Source organism: Pinus tabuliformis, chromosome 4_1 (genome assembly GCF_031772625.1).
Source record: "Pinus tabuliformis cultivar Carrire ecotype Pingquan chromosome 4_1, CPIR1, whole genome shotgun sequence".
In the NCBI taxonomy this organism is placed as follows: Eukaryota; Viridiplantae; Streptophyta; class Pinopsida; order Pinales; family Pinaceae; genus Pinus; species Pinus tabuliformis.
The window spans coordinates 152600688-152608635 of record NC_142303.1 but is presented as its reverse complement, the minus strand read 5'-3'; positions in this window follow the sequence as shown (position 1 = coordinate 152608635).

Below are 7948 nucleotides of genomic sequence, written 5' to 3'. Positions count from 1 at the left end.
AAGGCCCCAACCTTGTCGAATGACCGGATTGGCTTCATTATTAAGCTGTGTTTTTGAACTGATATTGTGCCTGTTCCACCTGCCCAAAGGTAAGACGAAGGCATATAAACTAATATACAAACCGTGAAAAGAGTAGATGCAACCCATATCTATAGAAATATGTTATCATAACACATTCATAGAATGATAATGAATGTTTAGGTAGTGAATTTGTGAGCAACTTTGTCTAAGAAAAGTATGCTTCAGACAATAGTATATATTTAAGACATCATATTGGATAGAAGAATATATTTAAGAGTTCATATTGCTTGTAGAGTGAAGAAGTTATTGGTGTTGGGCTAAGAGTTTTCTTCCATCTCTAATACATAGAATTTGGTTTTTCCTCTTCCACTCTTTCTCCCTTTGTATCTTCATCTATACTTCTATTGTAGTTGCCATTGCATAAATTCTCCTAGAATTGTCATGCTTGTGGTTTCATTTTCTGCGTGCATAATAATATAAGGTCTTGTTTAACATTTTTGCAATATATTCTTCCTCTTTCTTCTTTGTATCTATATCCAAGCACTATGCCATATCTTCAACCTAGGCCAACACTATTTCAATTCCATGCCATCGATGAACAATTTCATTTTCCATTTTTCCATGAGGATACAACTATATTGTAGTGACCCTTGAGCCATCTTGAAATCGATGAACAATTCGATTTTCCATTTTACCACAAGGATACAACTATATTGTAGTGACCCCTGAGCCATCTTGAAATTGCCAGAGTAGACTTTTAAGGTTTTAGTTTTTATGGTTATTAATTGATACTACAAAAGGATTGTTGTGTTTGATAAGTTTATTAAGCTGTCTGGTAATGGCACCTCTTGTAGCTCAATGTTTTTTACCAATTGGTTGGCACATTAAAAATTCAGTCGAATTAGTTTATTGTGTGAAGGTGGTTTGTTTCCAAAGTGGATTGTTAGTGGTTGAGTTCTGTCTGTAAACTGATTGCTCCATTGAACCTATTGTCATTCCATGTTTGCTATTTCAATTCAGTTCAGATTGGGATTTTTTCCGTTTATATAAACTATGAATTGTTTTTGAAGCATGTTAAATAAATCAACAATAAAAATTTGGACTCTACCATATATATCCCTTTTCAGATTATCCATGCCTTCCATTAAGAGATGAAGTTTATATTTATGTCTGCAGCTCCTCTTGTAGGCTACAAAAATATGTTTACAATAAGATCTCAAATGAAATACTTGACGGGCCTTACTGTCTTGTTTACATTCATACCTCTGTTCAAAGGAGTGAAAACTGCCCTGGTGTGTCTACTTTGTGGTTGATCTAGGAATAACTTCCTCTGGCTTTTAAGGAAAGGCTTCAGGTGGTGTATTTCCTACATTCAGGGCTTCAGTCAAGACTGTTTTTTGCAACCCTTGGCTGTTTCTTCTTGAGTTCAGGGTGAGTATTAAGTTGAGTTTGTATTTTGATTCAAATAATTCATTAGATCTATTGTTGCAGATGTGCTCATACAGTTTTTGATGTGTTATGTTGTTTATACTGGAAACTGAAGTATGTAAATCGTCTAGAATTTATTTGGGATTACATTAGGAAGGGATAGATTGAGATTCTTGATTTTGTGTATGACCATGATGATCAACTGGAAGAAAAAACTTTGATGGAATATGGTGTTGAAACAGATCCCTTTCAAGTTTATGACATGGCTGCCATTGGATCATTTGATTCTTGATAGTCCTTGAGATGGGCCTCCTAGGCACTGTGCAAAATTTATCCATCAATTATGGCCATTTGTTGTATAGCATTTTATTTTCATGCTTTTCCTTCTGTATGCAAATGTGAGTGATCCCTTTCCAAGTGACTTCCCTTGACAGGAGACTGTGTTCTTGAGAGAAGGCACTTTCTTGTTTTTCTATTGCAGTTTAGTTATCCAAAATTCTTGTGCTATAAAATTATGCCCTTCCGCATTGGGTGTACATATATGTAAATAGTCAAACCTGAAAGCATGGCAGCATGCAGTTATTATGCTTTAGTAGTTCATCTTGCCGAAGGTGTTGATGGAAAAAAGGGTGTGTAGTGCAGAAGCATGGTGAAGATTATTGTCATTGGAAAGAAAATCTACCTTTTGTGTTAAAATTTGGCTTTCAAAAGTTTCAAAAGCATGCCTAGTACACAGTGTCTGCACGGTTTTTGCCTCAAAGCTAGCCAATTTTCACTACTTGATTGAAGAACTACCCTTATAGTCAAATTTGTATTTTGACTGTTGAATTAACTTTTGATGTACCTTCTATGTATAGAATAACATATCCTGTCATGAAGAAAAACTTCATAACTCTTCCTATTTGCTAAAATTTCAAAAATGTTATATATATATATATATATATATATATATATATATATATATATATATATATATATAACAATTATTATTTATAATTTTATAAAATTAATCACTTTATACGAATCAATAGGAAAAAAAAAATTATATTTAAAAATTTTCAAAATCTATTTTTAATTTTTAAAATATTAAATTTAATATATGATTAGGCTTTATAAAAACTATTTAAAATTCTTATAATTAATTAAAAGTTAATTATTTTTGACTAAAAACAAAAATAATGTAATTACGCCGTAAGGCGTTCCCCTCTGAAATAAACTTCCCTAAAATCTACCTGTCATCCGTATGTGCCGTTAGATCATGTGTTAGACGATTATAGTATTGTCAATCATTGGATTAAAAGAAGGGAGTTGAATGGTTATAACCGTTCACTGGGAAGCTGAAGCAAAGGTCCAGATCGATGTACGCATCGGATATTGCAGCTCCAACCAAACTTATTACAACAATCGAAAACCAGTGGATTTTCCCAAGGCGAATTCTTGAATCTCCCCACCTACGTCTCCTTGCTTCGCTACAATGGCCGCATAGCCCTCATCAACTCTGCCACTGGGGAAACCACCACATTTCGCCAACTATGGTAGAGCGTAAAGTCACTTGTTGCTGGTTAACTGGCCTTGGCATCAAAAAATCCAACATTGTACTCATCCTCCCGCCGAATTCAATCTATTTCTTCATTATCTACGTGGCTGTCTTGTCCATTGTCATCTGTTTGGTATGTTTTTTTTCTGTGAGAGGTGGAGACTATCGGGCAACAGATTCTGAGACCTTCTTTACTCAGGACTTGGAGCTGTTTACTGGGTTCCAGCAACAACCCTTCTTTAAGCACTACTAGTGACAAACAGAGATTTAGTAGATCCAGTGGCATGGCTAATTTCATTAAGACAGGCAGTGACAGAGGATGCAGCAGGGCTAATGGCAGAGGCAGGGGCAAGAGTTTCAGTTGACCTAGTGGGCAATTTCAGAATCAATAGAAGTGCTAAGGTTTCGTAACCCTCCATCATGATGCTATTAAATTTCAAGTAAGCGGTATCTCCCATTTCGGTTGCTAGGATTTGAGTATCACTAACTCTGAATAACCCTATCTGTTTACATAGAGGGAGAAATAAGAGCAATGGCTAATATACAAACCGTGAAAAGAGTAGATGCAACCCATATCTATAGAAATATGTTATCATAACACATTCATAGAATGATAATGAATGTTTAGGTAGCGAATTTGTGAGCAACTTTGTCTAAGAAAAGTATGCTTCAGACAATAGTATATATTTAAGACATCATATTGGATAGAAGAATATATTTAAGAGTTCATATTTCTTGTAGAGTGAAGAAGTTATTGGTGTTGGGCTAAGAGTTTTCTTCCATCTCTAATACATAGAATTTGTTTTTTCCTCTTCCACTCTTTCTCCCTTTGTATCTTCATCTATACTTCTATTGTAGTTGCCATTGCATAAATTCTCCTAGAATTGTTATGCTTGTGGTTTCATTTTCTGCGTGCATAATAATATAAGGTCTTGTTTAACATTTTTGCAATATATTCTTCCTCTTTCTTCTTTGTATCTATATCCAAGCACTATGCCATATCTTCAACGTAGGCCAACACTATTTCAATTCCATGCCATCGATGAACAATTTCATTTTCCATTTTTCCATGAGGATACAACTATATTGTAGTGACCCTTGAGCCATCTTGAAATCGATGAACAATTCGATTTTCCATTTTACCACAAGGATACAACTATATTGTAGTGACCCCTGAGCCATCTTGAAATTGCCAGAGTAGACTTTTAAGGTTTAAGTTTTTATGGTTATTAATTGATACTACAAAAGGATTGTTGTGTTTGATAAGTTTATTAAGCTATCTGGTAATGGCATCTCTTGTAGCTCAATGTTTTTTACCAATTGGTTGGCACATTAAAAATTCAGTCGAATTAGTTTATTGTGTGAAGGTGGTTTGTTTCCAAAGTGGATTGTTAGTGGTTGAGTTTTGTCTGTAAACTGATTGCTCCATTGAACCTATTGTCATTCCATGTTTGCTATTTCAATTCAGTTCAGATTGGGATTTTTTCCGTTTATATAAACTATGAATTGTTTTTGAAGCATGTTAAATAAATCAACAATAAAAATTTGGACTCTACCATATATATCCCTTTTCAGATTATCCATGCCTTCCATTAAGAGATGAAGTTTATATTTATGTCTGCAGCTCCTCTTGTAGGCTACAAAAATATGTTTACAATAAGATCTCAAATGAAATACTTGAAGGGCCTTACTGTCTTGTTTACATTCATACCTCTGTTCAAAGGAGTGAAAACTGCCCTGGTGTGTCTACTTTGTGGTTGATCTAGGAATAACTTCCTCTGGCTTTTAAGGAAAGGCTTCAGGTGGTGTATTTCCTACATTCAGGGCTTCAGTCAAGACTTTTTTTTGCAACCCTTGGCTGTTTCTTCTTGAGTTTAGGGTGAGTATTAAGTTGAGTTTGCATTTTGATTCAAATAATTCATTAGATCTATTGTTGCAGATGTGCTCATACAGTTTTTGATGTGTTATGTTGTTTATACTGGAAACTGAAGTATGTAAATCGTCTAGAATTTATCTGGGATTACATTAGGAAGGGATAGATTGAGATTCCTGATTTTGTGTATGACCATGATGATCAACTGGAAGACAGAACTTTGATGGAATATGGTGTTGAAACAGATCCCTTTCAAGTTTATGACATGGCTGCCATTGGATCATTTGATTCTTGATAGTCCTTGAGATGGGCCTCCTAGGCACTGTGCAAAATTTATCCATCAATCATGGCCATTTGTTGTATAGCATTTTATTTTCATGCTTTTCCTTCTGTATGCAAATGTGAGTGATCCCTTTCCAAGTGACTTCCCTTGACAGGAGACTGTGTTCTTGAGAGAAGGCACTTTCTTGTTTTTCTATTGCAGTTTAGTTATCCAAAATTCTTGTGCTATAAAATTATGCCCTTCCGCATTGGGTGTACATATATGTAAATAGTCAAACCTGAAAGAATGGCAGCATGCAGTTATTATGCTTTAGTAGTTCATCTTGCCGAAGGTGTTGATGGAAAAAAGGGTGTGTAGTGCAGAAGCATGGTGAAGATTATTGTCATTGGAAAGAAAATCTACCTTTTGTGTTAAAATTTGGCTTTCAAAAGTTTCAAAAGCATGCCTAGCACACAGTGTCTGCACGGTTTTTGCCTCAAAGCTAGCCAATTTCCACTACTTGATTGAAGAACTACCCTTATAGTCAAATTTGTATTTTGACTGTTGAATAAACTTTTGATGTACCTTCTATGTATAGAATAATATATCCTGTCATGAAGAAAAACTTCATAACTCTTCCTCTTTGCTAAAATTTCAAAAATGTTATATATATATATATATAACAATTATTATTTATAATTTTATAAAATTAATCACTTTATACGAATCAATAGGAAAAAAAAAAATTATATTTAAAAATTTTCAAAATCTATTTTTAATTTTTAAAATATTAAATTTAATATATGATTAGGCTTTATAAAAACTATTTAAAATTCTTATAATTAATTAAAAGTTAATTATTTTTTACTAAAAACAAAAATAATGTAATTACGCCGTAAGGCGTTCCCCTCTGAAATAAACTTCCCTAAAATCTACCTGTCATCCGTATGTGACGTTAGATCATGTGTTAGACGATTATAGTATTGTCAATCGTTGGATTAAAAGAATGGAGTTGAATGGTTGTAACCGTTCACTGGGAAGCTGAAGCAAAGGTCCAGATCGATGTACGCATCGGATATTGCAGCTCCAACCAAACTTATTACAACAATCGAAAACCAGTGGATTTTCCCAGGGCGAATTCTTGAATCTCCCCACCTACGTCTCCTTGCTTCGCTACAATGGCCGCATAGCCATCATCGACTCTGCCACTGGGGAAACCACCACATTTCGCCAACTATGGTAGAGCGTAAAGTCACTTGTTGCTGGTTAACTGGCCTTGGCAACAAAAAATCCAACATTGTACTCATCCTCCCGCCGAATTCAATCTATTTCTTCATTATCTACGTGGCTGTCTTGTCCATTGTCATCTGTTTGGTATGCTTTTTTTCTGTGAGAGGTGTAGACTATCGGGCAACAGATTCTGAGACCTTCTTTACTCAGGACTTGGAGCTGTTTACTGGGTTCCAGCAACAACCCTTCTTTAAGCACTACTAGTGACAAACAGAGATTTAGTAGATCCAGTGGCATGGCTAATTTCATTAAGATAGGCAGTGACAGAGGATGCAGCAGGGCTAATGGCAGAGGCAGGGGCAAGAGTTTCAGTTGACCTAGTGGGCAATTTCAGAATCAATAGAAGTGCTAAGGTTTCGTAACCCTCCATCATGATGCTATTAAATTTCAAGTAAGCGGTATCTCCCATTTCGGTTGCTAGGATTTGAGTATCACTAACTCTGAATAACCCTATTTGTTTACATAGAGGGAGAAATAAGAGCAATGGGGTTGTTGGATAAGTAGTGTAACGGTACTCTCACATGTCCTCGCCCTGAGAATGGCCTCGGTAAACTCAACAGGGAAGGGAAGGTCTGTTTCATCACATATCTTCATTCATCCCTTCATTTGCATTCTACTCAGTTCCTTACTTTACTTTGGGACTTTGAAGGCCAAGGCTGGAAGTAGCTATTGTTTGTTTTAACTGTATTTTCAGGGATTACTGTGGATGGAGGTAATGCAGATGTAGTTGTTGATTAATACCGTCATTACAAGGTATTATTATATGAAAATCTAAGAACAGTAAATGTCACTAGGACAACCTATATGCAGTGGCTACTTGTAAGCCATCCTCAAGCTTTATGTGCATGTCCAACCCCATTATTGTTGTTTTCATACTAATGTATCAATAGTTAAACTCCTAGATGATTTGGGTATCAACCTGATGCAAAATTTCATGTGGGTTTTGAAGGAGGATATTGATCTAATGTCTGTGATGGGAGTAGATACCTATAGATTTTCAATCTCATGGCCCAGGCTTATTCCTGGTATATTTCTGTTTGAGCTCTGACCACATGTTTAATCTTGAGAATTTAGTAAACACTCCCTTGAAGGCAAGATGCCCTGATCTTCATTGTAATCTTTACTTCTTTTGGTTAACTGTGTCATATATGGTTTCTTTTCTGAACATGTCGAATTACTTGGTCTTTTGTTTTGTTAATGGCACACCTACATTATTCGCTTTACTCTAATATAGTGTGTGAGCTATCATATCAAGGATTTTTCTTATCAACGATGTTATGCTATCTCATTTATCTTAGTGGTACCAATAATTGTGAGTTCTAATTACCGATTTCCCAAATACCTTGGAATTACCTTGGGTAGGATCAATATTTACTGGTAATTGACCTTCGGTTCTGAATTTCACCGAGCGATTATTAACTGAAATGTAGTTGAAAGTGAAACAACAAACTTCAGTTTAAAACTTGCCAAAAAGTCTCTTGCTATTCGACCAGATTGCTCCTTTGAGTTTCCAAACATTTGACAAGTAATGCCAGTC